Genomic DNA, 27,308 nt, shown 5'->3' on the forward strand with positions numbered 1-27,308 from the left:
CTATCGGTGATCCCGAGCTCAGGTCGGGGTAGGCATTGCAGAGCTTTACTTGTAGTTTTGGAGTCCCGTGCGCGATCTCGCTGCGCAGCGGGACTCCAGCCTCTCTCCCCAGCAGTGTGGGGTCTTTCCCTGGCCACCAGGATCCCCCATGTCCCCGCTATTCTTCCGGGGACCTGGCAGCCAGTTGGAGCAGCGCAGCTGTGGTGGTGGCAGCAGAGCGGTGGTGGCAGCGTGACGTCATCGGGGGCGGGGCTAACATTGAAAACGAACTTCTCTATATTAGAGAAATATAGAGAAGTTCGTTTATATGTATATTAGCGCCATCTTGTGGGCAAAGAGAAAACTGCAGCCCAGGAGCCCAGGAAGGTAAAAAAAAATTATTTTGCTGCAGATCTCCCTGCCAGAATGATTTTTTTTCAGGTTTTAGGGTCTGAAAGAGTGAAAAAAAATTGCACCGCTTTTAGACCCTAAAATCTGGAAAGAATCAGACCGCCAAGGAGGTTAACTAACAGGAGATATCTCGCTGCAGAAGCTGCAATGGGAGGAGGAAGAGCAATTTTTACACGTTGCCCTGGGAACAATTTAGCCTAGAAACTGCCCTTCTTCGCACCCTTAAAGGGAACTCGAAGTGAGCAAAATTATTTAAAATAAACACATGACATAGCTGCAAATGAATATTACATACTTACCTCACCATCAGCTCACCATTTTCTTCTTACAGTGATCCCTTCCAGTTCTGCCAATATTTTGTTAGAACTGAAATATACCAGTTGCTGTCAGTTATATATCAGCAGCTGTCAGTTACAACTGAATGTGCAAGGTCATGTCCATGTTTCCCTATGGCTCAAGTGGGTGATATTACAGTTTAACAGTGTGCTGAGCAGGAAGCTGTTATGGGGTAATGGCCATTTTTAAAATGGAGGACGGAGAATTCCATTGATCACAGTGGACAAATGGGACGCAGGAGAGGAGAAAGAGATTGAGGAGTAGACTACACAGGAGGAAAGTATGACCTGTGTATGGTTAGTTTGACTTTTTATTTTCAGTTCAGGTTCTCTTTAAAGGACAACTGAAGTGAGAGGTTTATGGAGGCTGCCATATTTATTTCCTTTTAGACAATACCAGTTGCCTGGTAACCCTGCTGATCTCTTTGGCTGCAGTAGTGTCCGAATCACACCAGAAACAAGCATGCAGCTAATGTTGTCAGATCTGACAATAATGTTAGAAACATCTGATTTGCTGCACGCTTGTTCAGGGGCTATGGCTAGAAGTATTAGAGGCAGAGGATCAGCAGGATAGCCAGGCAACTGGTATTTCTTAAAGTGAACCAGAGACGAAGCACCATCATGTATTTACTATAGATGCTTGATTCACTAAAGTGTGCTAAATGTTAGCACGCCAGTGAAAAGCCCCTTGCACGTGCAAAATGCCTTTGCATGCGCTAATATGCGCACAAACTTTAAGCGCTGCGCGGTGTGCGTAAAACATTGAACCGGTGCGCACGAAACGTCGCACCGTTCGTGTGCAAAATAGCCTGATAAGCGTACTTTGCATGTGGAGGGTGCAACATTTCACGCACACCGGTGCAACGTTTTGGGCGCACCAAACAGCGCACGATCAATAACAGCTTTGCCCGTGCAAACTACTTAGCACTCTAGTTTGCATGTGCAAAGCTTTTAGGCGTGCTAACTGTGTTAGCGTGCTTTAGTGAATCAAGGCCTATATATCAGTGGGAACATTAGAGAAAACACCTACCCTGCTCTCTGTTTCATCCTTCACTGCTCAGCCTGCTTGTTATCAGCCCTGAAAAAATCCCCAACTGAGCAGTCAGTCTGGCTTTGCTCGGGAATCTGAGTCTGTCTTCTCTAATGTCTTTTCAAGTCCAAGCCTGCCCCCTTCTGGCTCTGCTTTCCTGTTCTGTATATTCACAGCATCATAGAGAGCTGTGATGAGGTGGGAGGAGCTGGTAGTGCCGAGGAAGGAGCTATATCTGTTGAAAAATGTTTTTTTTTTTTATCTATATTAGTCATAAGAGGTTTTTAGAAATGGTGATTTCATTTTGCACACAGCCCACTAAATAATATGCTTTTCTGATAAACTGTGTTCTGCATGGAGTTTTAGTAAAAAAAACAAAACACAAAAACCGGCACACCAGAGCGGCGAAAATACCAGGTCTAGTATTTATTTTGTAAAATCTATCGGAGGATATGTTTGTTTTCTGCCAAAGCGTTCATCTCTGGTTTCCTGTAAAAGGAAATAAACATGGCAGCCTCCATATACCTCTCCCTTCAGGTTGTATATAATAAACAGAGGAGCCAAAAGTATAAAATTAGATTAAATGAGCTTAAAAACCAACCTAATTGGCAAAAATGAAGGAGGAAGTGGTGGTCTTACCTCCCTCAAGCAGGCACGACAATGTCTGTGATTCAGACAGTCAAACACATTTATTAGAAACTCCCAAAAAATGTCAACGCGTTTCGCAGGCTCAATCCCGCTTCATCAGGCAATACAGGGAGGAGTATCAAGCGATCTGCACAAGGATTCAAGATAAGCGCCTCTGTTTTTTTCTCTGCCTTCGGTTGCACTTTCCAGCATTGGAATGCTTCAGCAATAGATATTTTTAATCTAAACAGAAACAAATAAAAAAAAAATACACTTGATGATAGGTGCATGCCAATTAGCTTGATGTGATAAAACAAAAAAATTAGGTGCAACTAAAATACTTTATCACTAACACCGTTCCGCAAGCTCCATCTGTAAAAAAAAAATAATAATAATAATAGGTGTCTTTCAGATCTCAGTGAGTCTTTTTTTTACTTATAAACTATTGCTATTATATCTCTCACTTAAATGTTATCTTCATTTCAGCAAATTATGAGTATTTTGTAGATTGTCGCTTGGCCTTCAGCCTATGCCGGTTGTCATTAGATTTTCATCTGCCCTGTATGCCCTTCACCGACCCCCACCCCCCATCCTTTTACTATAGCTGAGACTACAGTATATAATATACATTTGTCAGCCAGCTTGTCATACTTAAATTAAATATCAAGGTATTAAGCATCCGAGGTCTCATTAGGCTCGGCTTATTATCGATCTGGCGAGGAGAATTGTCCTTGCATTTTTCAGTCAGGATTATTTCCCCACGACGCAGGTAGTTATTCGCCTTGCTTATTGCAAAGCTAAGTCCACTACAAACAGTGGCAGATGGTCGAGACGTAATTAGACCATGTGGTTGTTGGTGAGTAATACCGCTATATTATATTATAAACCACAATACCATCTTTCTTATGAATTTGATATTGTCAGGGACCGTCGTGATGTCATTGGCTTTGTAAATATACCGGCTGTTTTAGTGCGTGCATGAAACGAGGGCGTGAAGAAAAATGGGCACCGGGTGAAGCTGCTATAAGTCAAAATGATAAGTACCGTTGTGAATTGGGCGCCAAATGAAATAAACACAAAAAAAATATTTACAGTGGTGATGACGATAGTAAAACATTGGTAAATTTTACCGAAATTTTACTACAACTAAACCTAACCGTACTCTCATATACTGTAGAACCCTCCGCTCTCCAACGCCTGACATTAAAACCCCTCTTCCTGACACCTAAAACTAAAAACCCCCTTCCTGATGCCTAACCCTAAACGCCCCCTTCCTGATGCCTAACCCTAAACCCCCTTCCTGACGCCTAATCCTAAACGCCCCCTTCCTGACGCCTAACCCTAAACCCCCCTTCCTGACGCCTAACCCTAAACGCCCCCTTCCTGACGCCTAATCCTAAACGCCCCCTTCCTGATGCCTAACCTAAAACGCCCCCTTCTTGACGCCTAATCCTAAACACCCCCTTCCTGATGCCTAACCCTAAAACGCCCCCTTCCTGACGCCTAACCCTAAACGCCCCCTTCCTCACGCCTAACCCTAAACGCCCCCTTCCTGACGCCTAACCCTAAACCCCCCTTCCTGACACCTAACCCTAAAAGCCTCCTTCCTGACGCCTAACCCTAAAACCCCCTTCCTGACGCCTAACCCTAAAACCCCCCTTCCTGACTTCTAACCCTAAAACCCCCTTCCTCACGCCTAACCCTAAAACCCCCTTCCTGACTTCTAACCCTAAAACCCCCTTCCTGACTTCTAACCCTAAAACCCCCTTCCTGACGCCTAACCCTAAACCCCCCTTCCTGACGCCTAACCCTATAACCCCCTTCCTGACGCCTAACCCTTGCCTTCCTGGAGATCCCCCCAGGAAGGCAAGGTCCCAGCATGCTTCAAGAGGTCGACCATCATCCCCGTCCCCAAAAAACAGGGAATCACCGACCTCAACAACTTCAGACCTGTGGCTCTCACATCCGTCATTATGAAAGCTTTTGAAAGCATGGTCATGCCTCTTCTAAAAGTCTCCACAGAGCCCCTGCTGGACCCACACCAATTCGCGTACAGAGCAAACAGGTCCACTGACGACGCCATTAACATCTGCCTGGAGACAGTCTATGAGCACCTGGATAGACCAAACTCATTTGCCAGGATCCTCCTCCTTGACTTTAGCTCAGCGTTTAACACCATCAGCCCTCAATTACTTCAGGAGAACCTTGCTGAGCTCAAAGTCCACCCCACCCTGCGCCTGTGGATAACTGACTTCCTCACAAACAGATCTCAGGTCGTCAAGCTAGGTACCATCCTCTCCCAACCAAGGTCCACCAACACAGGGGCCCCACAAGGCTGCGTCCTGTCACCAGTCCTGTTCTCCCTGTACACAAACAACTGCAGATCCACTGAAAACTCTGTCAAAGTTATCAAATTTGCAGATGATACCACCATTGTGGGCCTCATCACCAATAATGTTGAGCAGGCATACCGTTATCAGGTTGAGAGAATCTGCAACTGGTGTAAGGAGAACGGGCTGGTCCTCAATTCCGCAAAAACCGTTGAGATGATCATCGACTTTAGGAAGCGTGCACCCACACCACCCCCAATCCACATCGACGGCACGGAAGTCACACGTGTCCCCTGCGCTCGTCTCCTGGGCACAACCATCTCCAACGATCTGAGGTGGAAGGCAAACACCACCTGCACCCAAAGGAAAGCCCAACAGAGACTATTCTTCCTCCGCCAACTGAGGAAGTTCGGCATGGACCAGAAACGTCTGACGAGCTTCTACTCAGCCACTATCGAATCCGTCATCTGTTCTTCTATCCTTGTCTGGTACGCTGGCTCCTCTGCCAGCGACAGACACAAACTACAGAGAGTCATCAGATCTGCAGAAAGGATAATCGGAAAACCACTTCCCCCACTGGACCTACTCTACAACACCAGACTGCGCTCCAGAGCCTTGCGGATAGCAAATGATCCTTCGCACCGAGGCTCCCGCTTTTTCTGTCGTCTCCGTTCAGGCCAGAGGTATCGGGCCGTCTACACCAGGACCTCAAGACACAGGAACAGCTTCTTCCCCTCAGCTGTCAAATCACTGAACTCTCTGGGCTCACTCCCATCCCCTACCACCAAAGGAAGAGCGGCCCCTCCTTAGGCCGCTGGCTTTACTAGATAGAATAGTCTTTCTAAGCATGCCTGCACTGAAGTACTCTTCTTTTTGAAAAGGGTTGTTATCCAATTACTTGTACCACATTGTATTTTGTTTTGATGTATTGCTATCTGTGGTGTGTGTCTTTTAATGTTTCTATGCCCTGCCTGTGCCAAGCCCAATTCCAGGCACGACCCAGTCGTGCCTGGCGAAAAATAAATTCTGATTCTGATTCTGATTCTGATTCTGAAAACCCCCCTTCCTGACTTCTAACCCTAAAACCCCCCTTCCTGACTTCTAACCCTAAAACCCCCCTTCCTGACGCATAACCCTAAACCCCCCTTCCTGATGCCTAACCCTAAACCCCCCTTCCTGACTTCTAACCCTAAAACCCCCTTCCTGACACCTAACCCTAAACCCCCCTTCCTGATGCCTAACCCTAAACCCTCCTTCCTGACACCTAACCCTAAACCCCCCTTCCTGATGCCTAACCCTAAACCCTCCTTCCTGACACCTAACCCTAAAACCCCCTTCCTGACGTCTAACCCTAAAACCCCTTTCCTGATGCCTAACCCTAAACCCCCCTTCCTGACTTCTAACCCTAAACCCCTCTTCCTGACACCTAACCCTAAACCCCCCTTCCTGACTTCTAACCCTAAACCCCCCTTCCTGACACCTAACCCTAAACCCCCCTTCCTGACGCCTAACCCTAAAACTCCCCTTCCTGACGCCTAACCCTAAAACTCCCCTTCCTGGTGCCTAACCCTAAAACCCCCCTTCCTGACACCTAACCCTAAAACCCCTCTTCCTGATACAACGCCATGTGTGGATAATGTGAGGATCGACTTCCCCGTTCCGCTGGGCTCCTGCTTTTACAGGGAACACAACACCCACTGTGAACGTAGCCTTAAAGAATAAAGAGAACCTGAGGAGGATTTTCTAAATCTTAATAGGACACAGAGACATGTTCTCTGCCCAATGACATGCCTCCGTGTCTTTCTATTGCCGCTGCCAGTCCCCCCCCCCCCCCCTTGGGCTTTGCTGTTCCCCCTGAAAAATACCGACCGGCTAGCGACAAACTGCTTGTCGCTAGCCTTCTGTTTACCTGCAACTTGTCAATCACCGTGTGCCTCCCTAATTTCATGGCTCCCGCCTCTGTCCCCTCACTCCCCGCCTCTGTAAGTTTCCTCCAATCGGGAGCTAAGCTGCAACCTGGAAGTACTTCAAATCCCATAGTTCTATTTCCTCTTTAAAAGCTAAAAAAGTAGGTTTTTAAAGGACCGACTGGTGGGTAATTTGGGTCAATCACTACCTATGGTGGCCTGCCAGGATGCTCTTTGAACCTGGAGTGGTAGCTTACGTTTGAGACACATCAGGCAGCTCCCCCCCCCCCCCGCATCTCTTGGCAGCAGTACAGGGCTGTCATACTCTATCATCTGTGCTTGTGCAATCTGTGGCTTGGCACAATGCCGTGGCAAGCTGGCTGCCTATAGCTGAGGAGGAACAGCCTGTACTGTACACACTTTATATAGGTAAACACAGGGAACATACATACTGCGTGCAAGAACTGAACACGTACACACGCTAGATCCATTCATGATTGTTTCTGGCGACAGACTACTATCGTGTGTACAGGTGTACCCGACATCAGTGACCTTCCCTTCACCAGTGTGCTGAGTTGGATAATAGTCAGCTGACTGCTGCTGTAGTTATTATTATTATTATTATTGATTTATAAAGCGCCAACATATTCCGTGGCGCTGTACAAAGTAAAAAACAAACATGGGGTACATAATACAGACAATGGTGTACACTAATATACAAGATACATAATTGGTGACAAAATACAAAAATGATACAGCAGACAGAATACAAAGTACAGAAGTGGTAATGACAGTGATAAAAGTAACATGATGAATAAAATGTATAATGATTTCCAAGACACAAAAGGGGGAGAGAGCCCTGCCCTTGCGAGCTTACAATCTAAAGGGAATGGGGGGAAACAAGAGGAGGGGTAGTATGCAGCAAATATATAGAGGCTGTGTGTTTTAGGATACCTAGTAGGAGTGCAATTTGGTCTTAGGACAAAGGGAAGTGGCCTAAGGTAGCGCATATGCTTGTCGGAACAAATGAGTTTTTAGAGAGAGTTTAAAAGTAACAAAGGTTGGCGAGTGATGGATGTGTTGTGGGAGGGGATTCCAGAGAAGGGGTGAAGCGCGTGCAAAATCTTGTAAGCGTGAATGTGAGGAGGTGATTCTAGAGGAGGACAACAGAAGATCGTGTGCAGATCTGAGATTGGGAATTGGGATTGGGTTTGTATCTGGAAATGAGTGATGATATGTACCGGGGAGAGAGATTGTGGAGAGCTTTGTAGGTTAGGGTTAGGAGTTTGAACTGAATCCTCTGGATAATTGGCAGCCAGTGAAGAGCTTGACAGAGAGGAGCAGCAGAGGAAGATCGAGAAGAAAGATGAATGAGACGAGCAGCTAAGTTCAGTACCGACTGGAGCGGGGCCAGTTTGTTAGAAGGTAGTCCACAAAGTAGTACGTTGCAGTAGTCCAGACGAGAAATTATAAGAGCATGTATTAAAATTTTAGTTGTGTCTTGGGCGAGAAAGGGACGGATGCGAGATATGTTTTTGAGTTGGAGATGGCAAGAGCTGGTTATGGAGTTAAGATGAGGAATAAAAGAGAGAGATCAGTCGAATATTACCCTCAAGCACCGTGCTTTGGGAACTGAAGTTATGGGAGTGTTATTAACATTTATAGTTACTTCAGGCAGGGAGGTGGACAGAGACGGTGGAAAAATTATTAGTTCAGTTTTACTCATATTAAGTTTTAGGAAGTGAGAGGACATGAAGGAGGATATAGCAGACAAGCAGTCAGGAACACGTTTGAGGAGGGAGTTAGGGTCTGGGGCAGAGAGGTACAGTTGTGTATCGTCTGCATACAGGTGGTATTGAAGTCCGAATGAGTTGATTAAGTCACCAAGACCGTGCATGTAGATGGAAAAGAGGAGGGGACCAAGGACTGAGCCTTGGGGAACCCCGACAGACAAAGCATGAGGAAAAGAGATCTGATCTGAGTAGGAGACTGTGAAGGACCTTCCAGAGAGATAGGAAGATAACCATGTGAGAGCAAGGCCCTTTATTCCTACATTTGAAAGTATTTGTAAGAGTAAGGTGTGGTCGACCGTATCGAATGCTGATGACAGATCAAGAAGGATGAGTATGGAAAATTGACCTTTGGATTTAGCTGTAAGAAGGTCATTGGCCACTTTGGTAAGGGCTGTTTCGGTGGAGTGGTTAGAACGAAAGCCAGACTGGAACTGATCAAGTAGGAAGTTAGCAGATAAATAATGGCTTATTTCTGCATGTATGTGGCGTTCAATTAGTTTGGATGCAAATGGGAGAAGTGACACTGGGCGGTAGTTGGCAAGTGTGGTAGGATCTAGAGATGGTTTTTTAAGTAGTGGTGTCACAACAGCCTTTTTGAGTGGCGACAGAAAGATGCCAGTAGAGAGGGACAGGTTAAATAGCGTTGTTAGTGCAGGCAAGAGAGATGAGGATAGCTGCGGAATGAAATGGAGGGAATAGGATCCAAAGAACAGGTGGTTAGATTAGCTTTGGCAATTATAGAGGAAAGAGAGTGTGCAGAGAGTGGAGAGAAGGCAGTTAGAGAACAGTCAATGAGAGGTGTGGAGGTGGGATTTGAGGGCTGCATGGAGAATTCACTTCTGATTTTGTCAATTTTATCAGTGAAGTATGTTGCAAATTCTTCAGCTGATAAGCAAGATGAAGGAGGAGGAGGAGGGGGATGGAAAACGGAGTTGAAGGTGCTGAACAAGCGTTTTGGATTGTGTACTTGGGCAGATATTAGGGAGGAAAAATAGGACTGTTTTGCCACAGAGAGTGCTTTACTACTTAGTTCCTACTTATCCACCTCCCTCCTCTCTACACAGGACAGAGCAAGCTCCTCAGATCCACGCCAAACAGCTCATCTGTACACTGATCATCAGCAAACTATCACCCAAAGTTATCATGAAGGATTATTTGCGGCATAATGGATACTAAGGGCTTGATTCACTGTGCAGTGGTATGGCAGTTTGGACGTCTTAAAAGGTTAAGACGTCCAAACTGCAGTGCAAAGGACTTTGTGCGCCGAAAACGTCGCACTGCATGCAGTGCCGCGGTGCGGCGAAAATGTTGCATGCGAGGCACCGAAAATGGGGCATAAGGTGCCCCTTTAACGTCGAACCAGTGCGCCCTAAAGGTCGCACCATTGGGTGCACTGGTGCAACGTTAAAGGGACTCCTTATGCCCTGTTTTTGGCACACCTCGTCGCACGGCGCGATGTTTTTGGCGCACCGCGGCACCGCGCGCAGTGCGAAGTTTTCGGCGCGATGTAGCTTTGTGCAACTATTAGTGCGCGCAAACCTACATGCGCTAATGGGCTTTTCACTCCGGCGCTAACACTTAGCGCCGGTTAGTGAATCAAGTCCTATGTGTGTACACAGCTAAAAGAGCATCTGCCTTAATGTTTTTACTACCCGGCCTGTAGCATCTGCCTTAATGTTTTTACTACCCGGCCTGTAAGTAATAATAAACCTGAACCTTGTAAAAAATAAAGACCAGCGGGCCTGTCTGGGATTGAGGCGTTTGGCTGCTTCAATACACTACCTCATTGATGAGCTCTTGGAAGACGGCGGGTGCGTTGCACAACCCGAAGGGCATAACTAGGTACTCGTAGTGCCCGTCGGGTGTGTTGAACGCCGTCTTCCACTCATCACCCTTTCTTATGCGGATCAGGTTGTACGCCCCTCTGACATCAAGTTTAGTAAAAAACACCAGCGTCAGTAATCTGAGAGAATAAATCATTAATCAGGGGAAGTGGGTAACGATTCTTTACGGTAATTTTATTTAAACCCCTGTAATCAATACATGGAAAACCACCGTCCTTTTTCTGCACAAAAAAGAAGCCTGCCCCGGCCGGGGATCTGGCCAGATGAATGAAACCTTTGGCCAGATTTTCTTTGATATAGTCTTGCATGGCAAGTTTTTCAGGCCCAGAAAGATTGTACAGATGGCCTCTAGGGGGCATACAACCTGATCTCAGCTCAATGGGACAGTCAAAACTTCGATGAGGTGGAAGTTTGTCTGCTGCCCTGGGACAGAAGACATCGGCAAAATCTGAGTACTGAGTAGTGTTGGGCGAACAGTGTTCGCCACTGTTCGGGTTCTGCAGAACATCACCCTGTTCGGGTGATGTTCGAGTTCGGCCGAACACCTGACGGTGCTCGGCCAAACCGTTCGGCCATATGGCCGAACTAAGAGCGCATGGCCGAACGTTCCCCGAACGTTCGGCTAGCGCTGTGATTGGCCGAACGGGTCACGTGGTTCGGACCCGAACGCGCTCTGATTGGCCGAACGGTCACGTGGTTCGGGTAAATAAATACCCGAACCACGTCATATCTCCGCCATTTGTCTGTGGGTTTAGCTTTGGGTAGGCAGGCAGGGTAGTTCGCGCTCCAGCCACGCTAGCCAGGGTCCCCCCTGTCATTGTGTCACTGCTGGGAACAGTAGTACACCGCTTGCTCAGCCACACTATATAGCATTCTGTTTACTGCCACTCTGTGTACCTCGCTCAGCCACACTATATAGCATTCTGTTTACTGCCACTCTGTGTCTGCTGGGAATAGTGGTACACCGCTCGCTCAGCCACACTATATAGCATTCTGTTTACTGTTCTGTGTCTGCTGGGAATAGTAGTACACCGCTTGCTCAGCCACACTATATAGCATTCTGTTTACTGCCACTCTGTGTACCTCGCTCAGCCACACTATATAGCATTCTGTTTACTGCCACTCTGTGTCTGCTGGGAATAGTGGTACACCGCTCGCTCAGCCACACTATATAGCATTCTGTTCACTGTTCTGTGTCTGCTTGGAATAGTGGTACACCGCTCGCTCAGCCACACTATATAGCATTCTGTTTACTGTTCTGTGTCTGCTGGGAATAGTGGTACACCGCTCGCTCAGCCACACTATATAGCATTCTGTTTACTGTTCTGTGTCTGCTGGGAATAGTGGTACACCGCTCGCTCAGCCACACTATATAGCATTCTGTGCACTGTTCTGTGTCTGCTGGGAATAGTGGTACACCGCTCGCTCAGCCACACTATATAGCATTCTGTTCACTGTTCTGTGTCTGCTGGGAATAGTGGTACACCGCTCGCTCAGCCACACTATATAGCATTCTGTTTACTGTTCTGTGTCTGCTGGGAATAGTGGTACACCGCTCGCTCATCCACACTATATAGCATTCTGTTCACTGTTCTGTGTCTGCTGGGAATAGTGGTACACCGCCCGCTCAGCCACACTATATAGCATTCTGTTCACTGTTCTGTGTCTGCTGGGAATAGTGGTACACCGCTCGCTCAGCCACACTATATAGCATTCTGTTCACTGTTCTGTGTCTGCTGGGAACAGTAGTACACCGCTCGCTCAGCCAGAGTATATAGCATTGTGTTTACTGCCACTCTGTGTACACCGCTCAGCCAGACTATATACCATTGTTTACTGACACTCTGTGTACACCGCTCAGCCAGACTATATACCATTGTTTACTGACACTCTGTGTACACCGCTCAGCCAGACTATATACCATTGTTTACTGCCACTCTGATTCTGCTGGGAACAGTAGTACACCGCTCGCTCAGCCAGACTATATAGCATTGTGTTTACTGCCACTCTGTGTACACCGCTCAGCCAGACTATATACCATTGTTTACTGACACTCTGTGTACACCGCTCAGCCAGACTATATACCATTGTTTACTGAAACTCTGTGTACACCGCTCAGCCAGACTATATACCATTGTTTACTGCCACTCTGATTCTGCTGGGAACAGTAGTACACCGCTCGCTCAGCCAGACTATATACCATTGTTTACTGACACTATATAGCAGACTATATAGCATTGTGTGTACACCGCTCAGCCAGACTATATACCATTGTTTACTGACACTCTGTGTACACCGCTCAGCCAGACTATATACCATTGTTTACTGCCACTCTGATTCTGCTGGGAACAGTAGTACACCGCTCGCTCAGCCAGACTATATACCATTGTTTACTGACACTCTGTGTACACCGCTCAGCCAGACTATATACCATTGTTTACTGCCACTCTGATTCTGCTGGGAACAGTAGTACACCGCTCGCTCAGCCAGACTATATACCATTGTTTACTGACACTATATAGCAGACTATATAGCATTGTGTGTACACCGCTCAGCCAGACTATATACCATTGTTTACTGACACTCTGTGTACACCGCTCAGCCAGACTATATACCATTGTTTACTGCCACTCTGATTCTGCTGGGAACAGTAGTACACCGCTCGCTCAGCCAGACTATATACCATTGTTTACTGACACTCTGTGTACACCGCTCAGCCAGACTATATACCATTGTTTACTGCCACTCTGATTCTGCTGGGAACAGTAGTACACCGCTCGCTCAGCCAGACTATATAGCATTGTGTTTACTGCCACTCTGTGTACACCGCTCAGCCACACTATATAGCATTGCGTACTCTGCCAGTCAGTGTGTATATTGCTGGGATCAGTAATACTCCACTCACCGTCAACCACTATATGAGCTCAACATGAGTTCCCCAGAGACCTCCGCTGTGAGCAGCACTCCCAACAACAGCAACAGCCAACGCCCCACGCAAGCTATAACATCCACCCCAGCAGCCAGTGGTCAGCAGCAGCCCTCCCCGGAGGAGAACGTTGTGTCCATCAGTCCGTCGCCAGAGCGATTAATGAGGGCTGCCATTGAGGAGATGATGGGGCCTGATGTGGAGGAGGAGGTCTGGCTCAGGCCAGCATCCCAAGTTAATGTTGAGGACGATGAGGGGTCTGTGTCTGGGGATGTTGGGGTGGCAGAGGTGGTGGGTGGGTCAGACTCAGGAGAAGAGTTGTATGATGAGGATGATGATCGGGACCATCTGTATGTGCCTCAGAGTCCGACCCCGGAAAACATGTTGTATCGTGTGTTTAGGTACTAAAATCTGCGTTCCCTCCCAGTAGTGTTGGGCGAACAGTGTTTGCCACTGTTCGGGTTCTGCAGAACATCACCCTGTTCGGGGTGACTATATAGCAGACTATTTAGCATTGTGTTTAATGCCACTCTGTGTACACGGCTCAGCCACACTATATAGCATTGTGTTTACTTCCACTCTGTGTCTGCTGGGAACAGTAGTACACCGCTCACCCGCCACTGTATAGCATTGTGCTCTGTGTCACTGCTGACAATAGTGGTACACCGCTCACCCACCACTGTATAGCATTTCTGTACTGCCACTGTACTGCTGCCAGTCAGCGTGTACTTTAAGGATAAGTGAAATGAGGAAGAAATCCGGTGAAAGAGGGAGGGGCAAGGGAAGAGGTGTTTCCCCTGACGGTTCACGTACAGGCCACAGGGGAGCACCCAAGAAAACCCACTCAATACTGCCCATGTTGTCCAGGACAACAACCCTCACAGATCCAAAAGAACAGGACCAGATAATTACTTGGATGACCTCTCAAGCGTCCAGCAGTGGGTTAAGCAGCACCAGCCAGGGCCGGCCTTAGGTTTCACGGCGCCCTGAGCGAAACCTGAATTTGGTGCCCCCACCCCCGTCATCCTACACACACAGTTGTCCTAAATATAGGTAGCCAAGCATAGATGCCTGCAGTATAGGAAGTTAGGTGTAGGTACCCCTCCATAGATAGCCAGGTGTAGGTGCCTCCAGTATAGGTAGCCAGGTGTAGGTGCCCTCAGTATAGGTGGCCAGGGAAAGGCGCCTCAGTATAGGAAGTCAGGTGTAGGTCCCCTCTGTATAGGAAACCAGGCACACGTGCCCTCAGTATAGGTAGCCAGGTTAAAGTGCCCTCAGTATAGGTAGCCAGCTATAGGTGCCCCCAGTATATGAAGTCAGGTGTAGGTCCCCTCTGTATAGGTAACCAGGCATAAGTGCCCTCAGTATAGGTAGCCAGCTATAGGTGCCCCCAGTATATGAAGTCAGGTGTAGGTCCCCTCTGTATAGGTAACCAGGCACAAGTGCCCTCAGTATAGGTAGCCAGGTTAAAGTGCCCTCAGTATAGGTAGCCAGCTATAGGTGCCCCCAGTATATGAAGTCAGGTGTAGGTCCCCTCTGTATAGGTAACCAGGCATAGGTGTCCCCAGTATAGGTAGCCAGGTTAGAGTGCCCTCAGTATAGGTAGCCAGCTATAGGTGCCCCCAGTATATGAAGTCAGGTGTAGGTCCCCTCTGTATAGGTAACCAGGCATAAGTGCCCTCAGTATAGGTAGCCAGGTTAGAGTGCCCTCAGTATAGGTAGCCAGCTATAGGTGCCCCCAGTATATGAAGTCAGGTGTAGGTCCCCTCTGTATAGGTAACCAGGCATAGGTGTCCCCAGTACAGGAAGTCAGGTGTAGGTGATCTCTGTATAGGTAACCAGCTATAGGTGCCCCATGTATAGGAAGTCAGTGTGTAGGTGCCCTCTGTATAAGTAACCAAGCATAGTATAGTTGCCCCAGTAGATGTAGCTAGTATAGTTGCCCCCAGAATAGGTAGTTGTTTCGCCAGCTTATGTAGCTAGTATAGTTGCCCCCAGTTTCTGCTCAGTCAGTTTCTGCGCTCCCCCTCCAGATAGTGTCAGTGGACAGCAGGCGGAGAATTACTCACCTGTCATCCACGTTGCAGACTTCCAGCAGCGACGTCACTCTTCTCTCCCTGCTTCTCCCCGCCTCCTCTCTGTCTGTAATTGGAGCGGGACTACAAGAAAATGGCCGCCGATGTCCGCATTTGTGGACATCGGCGGCCATTTTGTTGTAGTCCCACTCTAATTACAGACAGACGGCAGGGAGAGACAGAGGCAGAGCGGGCGGCAGAGCGGCGACACTGTACTGTGCGCCCTTGTAAGCTGGCGCCCTGAGCGACCGCTCCGGTCGCTCAGGTCAAAGGCCGGCCATGGCACCAGCACATCACGCACGAGGTCCGAGTCCTCAGCCAGTTAAAGTCTGGGCTTTCTTTGAAGACTGCACTGAGGATGTTACCATGGCGATTTGCAAGGTGTGCAAGACCCGCCTGAGCAGGGGGAAAAGTATTAACAACCTCTCCACCACCAGCATGAGCCGCCACATTCTATCCAAACATCCCACTCTGTGGGCAAACGCGGCAGGACAGGGTACCACCAGCAACACTGCCTCCCTTGGGTTCACCAGACTCACCACCAGACCCGCCTCAGCAGCAGCAGTAGCCCAGCCATTGCGTGGTTCACAACATTCACAAACATCAGACGATGCTGACACTGTCACTTTCCGGACTAGTGCTCTTGAGGTCTCCCAGTGTTCATCAAACACAACAACCAACAGCCCTTCGGTGTGCAGCGCTACGGTTGAGTTGTCTGTCTCTGAGATGTTTGAGCACAAGAGGAAATTGCCAGCAAATGACCCCCGGGCCGTGGCAGTAACAGCCAGCCAGCATAGCCAAGCTTCTGGCCTGCGAAATGCTGCCATATCGAGTGGTGGAGACAAACAGCTTCAAGGGCATGATGTCAGTGGCCATCCCACGTTACGTTGTTCCCAGCCGCTACCACTTTGCGCGCTCTGCAGTGCCTGAGTTGCATGAGCACGTGGTCAGCTAAATAACCCGAAGCTTGAAGAATGCCGTTGCCTGCAAGGTTCACCTCACCACTGACACCTGGACGAGTGCGTTCGGCCAGGGTCGATACATCTCCCTTACCGCGCACTGGGTGAACCTTGTGGAGCCTGGCAGCGATTCCTCACCTGCTACGGCGCGGGTGTTGCCCACGCCGCAAACAGCTGGATAACAACAGCAGCACCTACCTCTCTGACTCCTTCTCCTCCAACGCATCTCAAAGCTGTACCTCATCCGGAAATGCTAACCCAGCACCAGCAGCAGTAGGATCGTGGAAGCAGTGCAGCACAGCTGTTGGCATGCGTCAGCAAGCGTTGCTGAAGCTGATCTGCCTTGGGGATAAGCAGCACACAGGGGAGGAAATTTGGAGGGGAATAAAGGAACAGACGGATTTGTGGCTGGCACCGCTGGACCTGAAACCGGGCATGAAGCTAGACACCTGGCACGAACTGGCAATGTACGCAATAGAGGTGCTGGCTTGCCCGGCAGCCAGCGTTATGTCGGAACGCTGTTTCAGTGCTGCCGGAGGCATCATCACAGATCGGCGTATCCGCCTCTCCACAGAAAATGCAGACCGTCTGACTCAAATTAAAATGAATCAATCCTGGATTGGAAACGACTACGCAACACTCCTGGACCCCAACCAAGTAACATGACCGATGAACATCTGGGATGGTTTAGCGTTTCCGGTCCCTGTTTATTGAACCTCTCATCTGTATTACATTTATGACTGCATGGCGGCAAAAAGCATTGCTGCTATATCCGCACGCTTTTTGTCCTCATGCAAGGCCTGGGTTGTTGTGTCTCACAAAGCGTGGCCTTCTCCTCCTGCGCCTCCTCCTGTTCCATCACGTGTGCTGCTGCTGCTGCTGCTGCTGCTGCTGCTGCTGGGTTACCGTTGCCGGTCCCTGTTTATGGAACCTCTTATCTTTATTACATTTATGACTACATGGCGGTACAAAGCATGCTATCCGCACGCTTTTTGTCCTCATGCAAGGCCTGGGTTGTTGTGTCTCACAAAGCGTGGCCTTCTCCTCCTGCGCCTCCTCCTGTTCCATCACGTGTGCTGCTGCTGCTGCTGCTGCTGCTGGGTTACCGTTGCCGGTCCCTGTTTATGGAACCTCTTATCTTTATTACATTTATGACTACATGGCGGTACAAAGCATGCTATCCGCACGCTTTTTGTCCTCATGCAAGGCCTGGGTTGTTGTGTCTCACAAAGCGTGGCCTTCTCCTCCTGCGCCTCCTCCTGTTCCATCACGTGTGCTGCTGCTGCTGCTGCTGCTGGGTTAGCGTTGCCGCGTGGTCCCTGTTTATTGAACCTCTTATCTTTATTACATTTATGACTACATGGCGGTACAAAGCATGCTATCCGCACGCTTTTTGTCCTCATGCAAGGCCTGGGTTGTTGTGTCTCACAAAGCGTGGCCTTCTCCTCCTGCGCCTCCTCCTGTTCCATCACGTGTGCTGCTGCTGGGTTAGCGTTGCCGCGTGGTCCCTGTTTATTGAACCACTTATCTTTATTACATTTATGACTGCATGGTGGTACAAAGCATGCTATCCGCACGCTTCTTGTCCTCATGCAAGGCCTGGGTTGTTGTGTCTCAAAGCGTGGCCTTCTCCTCCTGCGCCACCCTCCTCCTGTTCCATCACGTGTGCTGCTGCTGGGTTAGCATTACCGGTCCCTTTTCCTGGAACCTCTTATATGTATTACATTTATGACTGCATGCCGACAAAAAGCATGTTACCTGTGCAAAGAAAACAGACATTTCCCGCATTTAAAAGACAGTTTTCCCTTTGAAACTTTAAAATCGATTTTCTCAAAAACTATAAGCTCTTTTTGCTAAATTTTTTTTTCCTCTTGTACCCACTCCCAAGGTGCACATACCCTGTAAATTTGGGGTATGTAGCATGTAAGGAGGCTTTACAAACCACAAAAGTTCGGGTCCCCATTGACTTCCATTATGTTCGGAGTTCGGGTCGAACACCCGAACATCGCGGCCATGTTCGGCCTGTTCGGCCCGAACCCGAACATCTAGATGTTCGCCCAACACTAGTACTGAGTAGGCAACCCTCCACTTGAACCTTGGTGGCACATACCGTGACTTTCTCCAAACAGTGATGATTGCAAAAGGAGAACCAACTTAAGAGTTGTTTGGAACTCCAGTCAATCTGAGGGGAGTGTTTTTGGAGCCACGGCATACCAAGGATAACGGTGGAGGTAGCCATTTTGAGAACAAAGAATTGTATTTGTTCTCTATGCAAAGCCCCTATCTGACATAACAACTCAGGAGTCTGAGAGAGGAATCGTGTCCCCTGCAGTGGAGAATCGTCCACTGCAGTAACAACGAGCTGATGTCCCAAAGAAATGAGAGGGAATCCAAACTTAATAGCAAAATCATAGTCCATAAAATTGGCTGCGGAACCGAGTCTATAAAGGCCTGAGTAGCCTGGACTTGCCCTTTCCATGTAATAAAACACGGGAGAAGTAGACGACTATCTCGTAAAGGCAAGACTGGATCGTCTAGAGTGGTGCTGCCAACCACAATGGAACGATAAAGTCTCTCTGTCTTATTGGGACAATCCAGGACCACATGCCCTGTCTCTGCACAATGCAGACAGAGTACTTCAGAGTCCTTCTTAACCTCAATAAATCTGGCCTGTCCGACTTGCATCGAGTCAGCCTGAGGAGAAGAAGGAGCACTAGAGGAATATCTCTCTGGGGCTCTACCGCGAGTCTGCTTTTGGTATCGGACTCGTCGGTCAATTTTAATTGCTAATGAGATTGCCTCATCTATAGTCCTGGGCTCAGGATGACCTAACATCAAATCAGCTACAGCATCAGATAACCCTGAAAGGAAACAGTCAAGAAGAGCATGTTGCCCCCATCTGGCTAACACTGCCCACCTTCTAAACTCTGCGGCATAAACCTCGACAGTGTTATGTCCTTGTCTGAGGATCTTGAGCTTCCTTTCTGCTGTCATAGCCAAATCGGGATCACCATATATAATTGCCATAGCTTTGAAGAATTCCTGAATTGAAGCTAAAGCCTCATGGCTATCGGGGAGACTGTAGGCCCATGACTGCGAATCTCTGGATAACAATGTCTTTATTAAAATGACTCTCTGACTCCCAGACCCTGATGAGATAGGACATAACTCAAAGTATGAAAGGCACTGATTTTTAAAATTCAGAAAATCGGCCCTATGCCCTGAGAACCTTTCCGGGAGAGGCAATCTGGGCTCCAAAACCAGAGGGAATGGCACTGATGCATCAGGTGCTTGAATGGTGTGCACCTCCTCAGACAATTGACTAATCTGAGTCTGTTGGGTGTTAACCGTGAGCGTCAACTGGTTAACAGCCAAGATTAAAATCTCAACATGATTGCACAGTACATCCATCGACATTTTTCGGGTCTGCTGTTCTGTAACGATTGGTGTAGCAACACACACAGACGTCTGATTATGTGTGATCTGCAGAATCACCAATAATACAGACGCTATACCTGATTATGTGGTGATCTGCAGAATCACCAATAATGCAAGTATAGCTAGCAAGGTGTATAGTGCTTGGTGCAACAGTAACTGAATAGTTTTGCTAGACCTCACCAGAGGAGCTGGTGGGTACTATTAAAGAGCACCTCACCAGTGACAGGGCTCACTGGTGAGTAGAATAGACAGACAGGCTAAGATCAGTAAAAGGCGGGAAGGTACAGTACAGAATCGGCAGGCAAGAGAGTAGTGAGATATCAGGCAGAGTTCAGCAACAGAGTCAGATGGGCAGAAGTACAGAATCGATTAGCAAGAGCAGGGTCAGAGGGTAGACAGAGTCATACACAGAATATCAATATACAATAATACAATAATCCTAGTCTTGTGTGAAATCCCTGGTTTCCTCTCAGATCAAAACACACCGGATACTATCTAAGGTCTGAGCGCTAACACGGATGTATTCGCAACAGCAGACAGGTTGCGAGTGAAGACTGAAGGCTTTTGAAGCAGAGACCCCACTGCCGCGCCCACCACCAATCAGCCAATCCGGAGAGCCGTGAGTCTCCTCTGACGTCAGCCGACCGGCTGGTCAGCTAACACGCCTCCTCCCCGCACAAAGGTACCGTCTCCACGCGCGCCTGCGCGATACAACAACCCTATGAGCAATGGACAACCCCGTCCTCGGCGTACTAGACGCCAGAGGAACGGGCGAAGTCCCAGGGCAGGGAAGCGATGCGGCTGCGGAGACACCCTGCGTGCCCGCAGCCGCTGCTTTCAGTTACCGATCACCGATCCGTGTCCCCAGCAGAAAAACCGAAGCGCTCTTACAAGAGGCTTCAGTCTTTCTGCACGTAACATTTTCCATGTCCCCCTTGTGCTTCCGGTTAGCGAGAAGCACAAGGAGGAAAAAAAAACTCAGGTGGCCATCTTGTGGCCAAATAGTAAAACTACATCTACATATTTTTTACATTACAATTTACATATATAATAACATTAAAAATTAATTGTTTATTTCCCACACCAAAATATTACCCAAATAAAATTTTTAATGGAAAAAAATACAATAAAGAAAAAAAAAAAGACATAAATAGTTACCTAAGGATCTGAACTTTTTAAATATGCATTTGAAGGGGGTATACTACGAACATTTTTTAAATTATAAGCTTGTAAATAGTGATGGACGCAAAACGGAAAAAAAGCACCTTTATTTCCAAATAAAATATTGGCGCCATACATTGTGATAGGGACATAATTTAAATGGTGTCATAACCGAGACAAATGGGCAAATAAAATGCATAGGTTTTAATTATGGGAGCATGGATTATTTTAAAGCTATAATGGCCGAAAACTGAGAAATAATAAATTTTTTCCATTTTTTTCTTATTAATCCGGTTAAAATGCATTTATAAAAAAATAATTCTTAGCAAAATGTACCACCCAAAGAAAGTCTAATTAGTGGCGGAATAAAACAAGATATAGATCAATAAATTGTGATAAGTAGTGATAAAGTTATTAGCGAATTAATAGGGTGTAAAAATTGCTCTGTTGCATAAGTTGAAAAATCCCCGCGGGCTGAAATGGTTAAACAGAAGAGTAGTGATGTCGCGAACCTCCGATTTTCGGTTCGCGAACCTCTGCGGAAAGTTCGGTTTGCCGCAATAGACTTCAATGGGGAGGCGAACTTCAAAAATTTGAAAAATTTCTACTTGGCTGGAAAAATGATATAAAACATATTTCAAGACATCTAATACCTGGAGGAAGAGGGTCTCATCTGCCAGGGAATTACAGTATTTCAAAAGCCAGCTTACATACCGTGGCTGGGAATTGAACCCAGGTCTCAGTGTATGGTAGGTAACTAACATATCCATTATACCACCAACACTACTAGCTGAAACTAGCTGAAACTAGCTGAAACGAGCCTAGCATGTACCATTTATGCTCCAACCAAGAGATAAATTAGACAAGACAAATAACATTTATATCACACTTTTCTCCTGGCGGCAGTGGCGGCTCCAGCTTTAGATTTTTGGGGGGGCTCAAAGGGGGCACAAGGTGGCAGGTGTGGCTTACGGGGGGGATTTGCGGTGCGCTAAGCATGCCGTGCCGAGAAAAAGGGGCGTGGTCATTATGTCATGTGGGCGGGGCTAACAGTAATGTAGTTGTACCAGCTAATGTAGTTACATAAAAAAATTATGAAGTAAATGCATATAATGACAAACAGCGTTTCACCAGTAAATACACGTAATGACACAGCCTTTCACCAGTAAATGCACATAAGAGACAGCTTTTCACCAGTAAATAAACATAATGACAGACAGCCTTTCACCAGTAAATGCAAATAAGAGATAGCGTTTCACCAATAAATGCACGTAATGAGACACAGCCTTTCACCAGTAAATGCACATAAAAGACAGCTTTTCACCAGTAAATGCACTTAATGACAGACAGCCTTTCACCAGTAAATGCACATAAGAGATAGCTTTTCACCAGTAAATGCACGTAATGACAGACAGCGTTTCACCAGTAAATGCACATAAGAGACAGCTTTTCACCAGTAAATGCACGTAATGACAGACAGCATTTCCCCAGTAAATGCATGTAATGAGAGACAGCATTTCACCAGTTAATGCACAGAATGACAGACAGCCAGTGTTCCCAGGTAGCCAGGTGTATAGATGTCCCCAGTATATGTAGTCAGGCTAGTGATGGTGGGCTGGGGGACCCAGGGCACCTCAGGCCTGGCTGGTGGTGGGCATGAGGCCTCAGGCCTGGTTGGTGTGGTGGGAAGGCCTCAGGCCTGGCTGGTGGTGGTGGGCTGGGGCACCTCAGGGCAGCTCAGGCCTGGCTGGTGGTGGTGGGCTGGGGCACCTCAGTGCAGCTCAGGCCTGGCTGGTGGTGGTAGTGGGCTGGGGGCCCCAGGGCAGCTCAGGCATGGCTGCGGGTGGTGGGCTGGGGCACCTCAGGGCAGCTCAGACCTGGCTGGTGATGGTGGTGGGCTGGGGGGCCCAGGGTAGCTCAGGCCTGGCTGGTGGGGGGGAGGCCTCAGGCCTGGCTGGTGGTGGTGGGCTGGGGCACCTCAGGCCTGGCAGGTGGTGGTGGGCTGGGGCACCTCTGGGCAGCTGAGACCTGGCTGGTGCGCTGGGGGCCCCAGGGCAGCTCAGGCCTGGCTGGTGGTGGTGGGCTGGGGCACCTCAGGCCTGGCAGGTGGTGGTGGTGGTGGGCTGGGGGCCCCAGGGCAGCTCAGGGCTGGCTGGTGGTGGTGGGCTGGCTGGTGGTGGTGGGCTGGGGCACCTCAGGGCAGCTCAGGCCTGGCAGGTGGTGGTGGTGGGCTGGGGGCCCCAGAGCAGCTCAGGGCTGGCTGGTGGTGGGAAGGCCTCAGGTCTGGCTGGTGGTGGGTGGGCTGGGGCCCCCCAAATGGGCGCTCAGAGTCAGGCCTGGTGGATGGGGGTGGTGCCGTGCTGGGCTCAGCTTAGGCTCAGGAGGGCAGCTCAGGCCTGGGTGGCTGCCTGGTGCAAAAAAAAAAAAATTGGCAGTTGGCTGGCTGGAGTGGACAGGACAGGACACCCACCCATGACCCACCTTGAGCTGCCTTGTCGGAGTTCCGAGTCCTGCTGGCTGCTGTGCTGAGCTCTGGGCTGGCTACTGGCAGTGGCTCGGCTCCAGCCTCCAGTCCTGGCTGTGCACAGTGCTGGCCACCGCGGGTGCCTGGGTCACTGGGTGTGACTGAGTGCTGGAGAGTGGAGACTGGAACTCAGTGACAGACTGACAGTGTGACGCAGTCTGTCTGACTGACTGTCTCCTGTCGGCGGATGGCGGCAACTAGCTGCGCGGGCTGGCGAGGAGAGTGAGCTGCACGTGTCACGTGACGCCGGACGTCGTCACGTGACACACATTTATATGGCAACACACAACGTACCCTTGCGGTGCGGGCCCCTCTGCGTGGCTGAGCCAGCACCCGGGCTGGGGGGCGGTGACTGATTTCTGGTGGGTGGGTGAGTGACACAGCTAGCGCCAGCCCAGGCCCTCCTCCCAGGCTCGGCACCTTCCTTGTGTGCAGCCAGTGAAGTCGGAAGTTCTCGTAACTTGCGGCGGCCGGCGGGGGGGGGGGGGGGGGGTTTAAGGGGGGCTAATGAGCCGCCAGTTGGGGCTGAAGCCTGGGTAAACCCCAGCGTGGCGCCGCCACTGCCTGGCGGACTCAAAGCACCAGAGCACCAGGTACTAAGATAATGCTGGTGATAATAAGGCAGGTGAAAACTTATCACCACACATCGATCGGTATTTAGTGCTAATTCACCAAAGAAGCTTGCCCTTATTAAGGCCTCTTGCACACTGCAAGTGATTCCGATTCCGCTTTTTAATCAGTTTTTACATCCGATTCAGATTCCGATTTGCAGTGTGCAGGGAGCAAACTGCAAATCGGAATCTGAATCGGATGTAAAAACTGATTAAAAAGCAGAATCTGAATCGGAATCACTTGCAGTGTGCAAGAGGCCTAAGGTGTAGTGATAAGTTTCCATAGTGAGACTGTTATTTTATCACTTCAGTCCTTAAGTTATCACTTCTGTCTTTATTTTTACATGCAGTAGATAGGGAGGGGAGGAGCACACGCATGCGTATGGCAGCCAGGGAAGGAGAGAGAGCGAGAGAGAGAGAGACTGTTTGTGTTTGTGTCTGGTGTGTGTGTGTCCGTGTATGTGTGTATACATATGCTCGATGTCTCACTCTTCTTCACTCTCTGTATACAGAGTCCCCTTCTTCGTAAACTACTAAAAAAATGAAGCAGACAGCTCAGAATCCTGCAGTTTACTTTGCTGTCTCTAGTAACACTCCACTTAACGACAGCTCAGGCCAGATGATAACTCCTCACACACTTTACAGTTGTTATCCCTTGCATTCATCTCTGTGAATTAACATCCTGGCCTATATGCAATTCACTTTTCCTCCTGAGTTTTTTTCTCCTAGGAGATAATTTTTCTATTTAGACTAACTTTTCAGCACTTTGCAATTGAACCAAAAACTAGGTGAACATGTAGTTTTAAAATTATTTTAAGTATTTATTTTGCTTTCTGGTAGCTTAAGGCCTTGATCACTTTGCGTTCCGTTCGCGTGTCCATCCGCGTTGGGGTTTTTTAGAGGCGTCTTTTTTTTCCGATTCCCGGCGCTTGGGTGGGCGATTCGTTTTTCTGCTTAGCGGTTTTCTCAGAGCAGTTTTGTAATTCACTCCCTGACGCAAGTCAGGAAGTGAACCTTTGACCCGGAAAAGAATAAATACAATGTATTTATTCTGTTATTCTTAAAAACGCAAGCATAATCGCCTTATTGCGCATTTTTGTACACATTCGCCGATTTTCCTATACCTTCCATTGACTCCGAATCGCCCCAAAAATGGAACACGCACCGCTTTCCTAGCCGCACCGCAAACGACCCGCGCTGATATAACCCTTCTCATAGGCATTCATTGGCCAAGCAGTCAAGGGACGTTTTTAAAAAACGCAGGCAGCCGAAAAAAAATCCTGAAACCGCCTGCAGTGTGAACAAGCCCTTAGGGCTATGTACCTGTAACGATCGGTGTCAGTACACAGAGAGAATCTGATTATTGGTGATCTGCATATATTGCTAACCTCTGGACACCTGGATAATGTGAGTGTTTGGTGTAATGGTAGTACTTTGAGTATAGCACAGGAAATTAGAGACAGTATGGGCAATACTGCTCTAAAGATAAGGAAACATTCCAGTAGCCTGAGACTCCCCAAGGGGTGGAGTCAGGCTGGAAGAAGGAAGGTCCAGAGAGTGAGTGACAATAAGGACAAATGTCACTGAGTGATCTGGAAACTATCTCTTAATAGTAGAGATAGCTCTCGAGGTCGGGCAAGCCAGGTCGGCAACACATGGACAGATAAGGTACATAGACAGAAGGCTGATTCGGTATCCAAGGCAAGCATGGTTTGGCAACAGAGTATCAGATGTGTAAGGTACCGAATCAAAGATCAGAGGAGTAGTCAGGAAAGCAATAAGTCATAACAGATATCAAACAATGCCTAGTCTGGGTGTGAGGTCCTTGGTCTCTACACCCTGGAACTAGTCTGATGTATAACAGAATGGTAACACAAGTTCCCTAGTCTGGGTGTGAGGTCTGTGGTCTCTACACCCTGGAACTAGTCTGATGTATAACAGATTGATAACACAGGTTCCCTAGTCTGTGTGTGAGGTCCGTGGTCTCTACACCCTGGAACTGGTCTAAGCATAAACAGAATACAATACAAGTAATCTGATGTTGTTGTTCTCATTGCTGAGCAACTGGGAGGGGTGATTAGGACACGGGACAGTTGGAACTGTGTCTCATGCTCCCTGTCACCTCCTTTCAACCAAAAAGATGGCTGCCCTCATGAAATCAAACATTTGCCTGTTCTTTTAAAACAGGGTGGGTAAGAGATTATATTACCTATCTATTTTAATTAACACAACTAATGTAACTTAATGACAGTATGTTTGTTTAGGCTGAAGTTCCCCTTTAAGAAATCACTCAAAAGACGGAATCCTTTTTTAAGGACACACTGAGGTACATTGCTTAGTGAATAGTACATAACTTATCGCTATGACGATAACAGTAAAAATAGCTCAGCATCTTTATTAACTACTTCGGCCTCCTGGGCGTAGCTAGTACGTGGCTAGGCCATGTGCGCGTCCGCGCACTCCCACGGCCGATCACGCACGTGCACGCGTGCTCCCGTCCCGCGGTTCGTTAGCCAGGCAATCAGTGAATGGTGCCCGATCACTGATTCCTCTCCCTCGCAGAAAAAGCGACAGCTTCTCTCGGAAGCTTCGCTTTTTCTGGCTGTTGCATGGGGGATGCGTCTCTCTAAGCGTACGTTACGCTTAGAGTGACGTCATGTAAACAAACTCATGGCCGCCATCTTGTGGCCAAAAAGTAAAACTACTACTAAAAGTGAAAAAATTAAAAGTCAACACACATTTACATTATAAAAATACTGTTTACATCCCACCCTCCCAAAAGTACCCACATAAAATGTTTAATATAAAAAAACAAAAACAAAAAAAAACATGTAAATATTTATTTAAGGGTCTAAACTTTTTAAATATCAATGTAAAGATGAAATATTTCTATATTTTTTTATTTTAAACTTGTAAATAGTGATAGATGCAAAACGGAAAAAAATGCACCTTTATTTCCAAATAAAATATTGTCGCCATACATTGTGATAGGGACATAATTTTAACGGTGTAATAACCGGGATATATGGGCAAATACAATACGTGAGTTTTAATTATGGAGGCATGTATTATTTTAAAACTATAATGGCTGAAAACTGAGACATAATGAATTTTTTCCGTTTTTTTCTTATTCTTCCTGTTAAAATGCATTTACAGTAAAGTGGCTCTTAGCAAAATGTACCCCCCAAAGAAAGCCTAATTGGTGGCGGAAAAAACAAGATACAGATCAGTTAATTGTGATAAGTAGTGATAAAGTTATAGGCTAATGAATGGGAGGTGAACATTGCTCGGATGCATAAAGTGAAAACGACTGAAGGCTGAAGTGGTTAAAGTCAAGAGATAAGTTTAGTGAATTGCG

At 47.9% G+C, this 27,308-nt stretch overlaps 1 long non-coding RNA gene across 1 annotated transcript in view; it reads right to left on the reverse strand.

Moving 5' to 3' along the window:
- Positions 1-2,553: 2,553 nt before the first annotated feature.
- The window catches only part of LOC137539221 (uncharacterized), a 69,491-nt gene continuing 44,736 nt past the window's right edge, over positions 2,554-27,308 (reverse strand). The window contains exon 3 of the long non-coding RNA XR_011024968.1: positions 2,554-2,625. This is a non-coding gene — a long non-coding RNA (uncharacterized lncRNA). The remainder of the gene's footprint in view (positions 2,626-27,308) is intronic.

This window comes from Hyperolius riggenbachi, chromosome 11, assembly GCF_040937935.1.
Source record: "Hyperolius riggenbachi isolate aHypRig1 chromosome 11, aHypRig1.pri, whole genome shotgun sequence".
In the NCBI taxonomy this organism is placed as follows: domain Eukaryota; kingdom Metazoa; phylum Chordata; class Amphibia; order Anura; family Hyperoliidae; genus Hyperolius; species Hyperolius riggenbachi.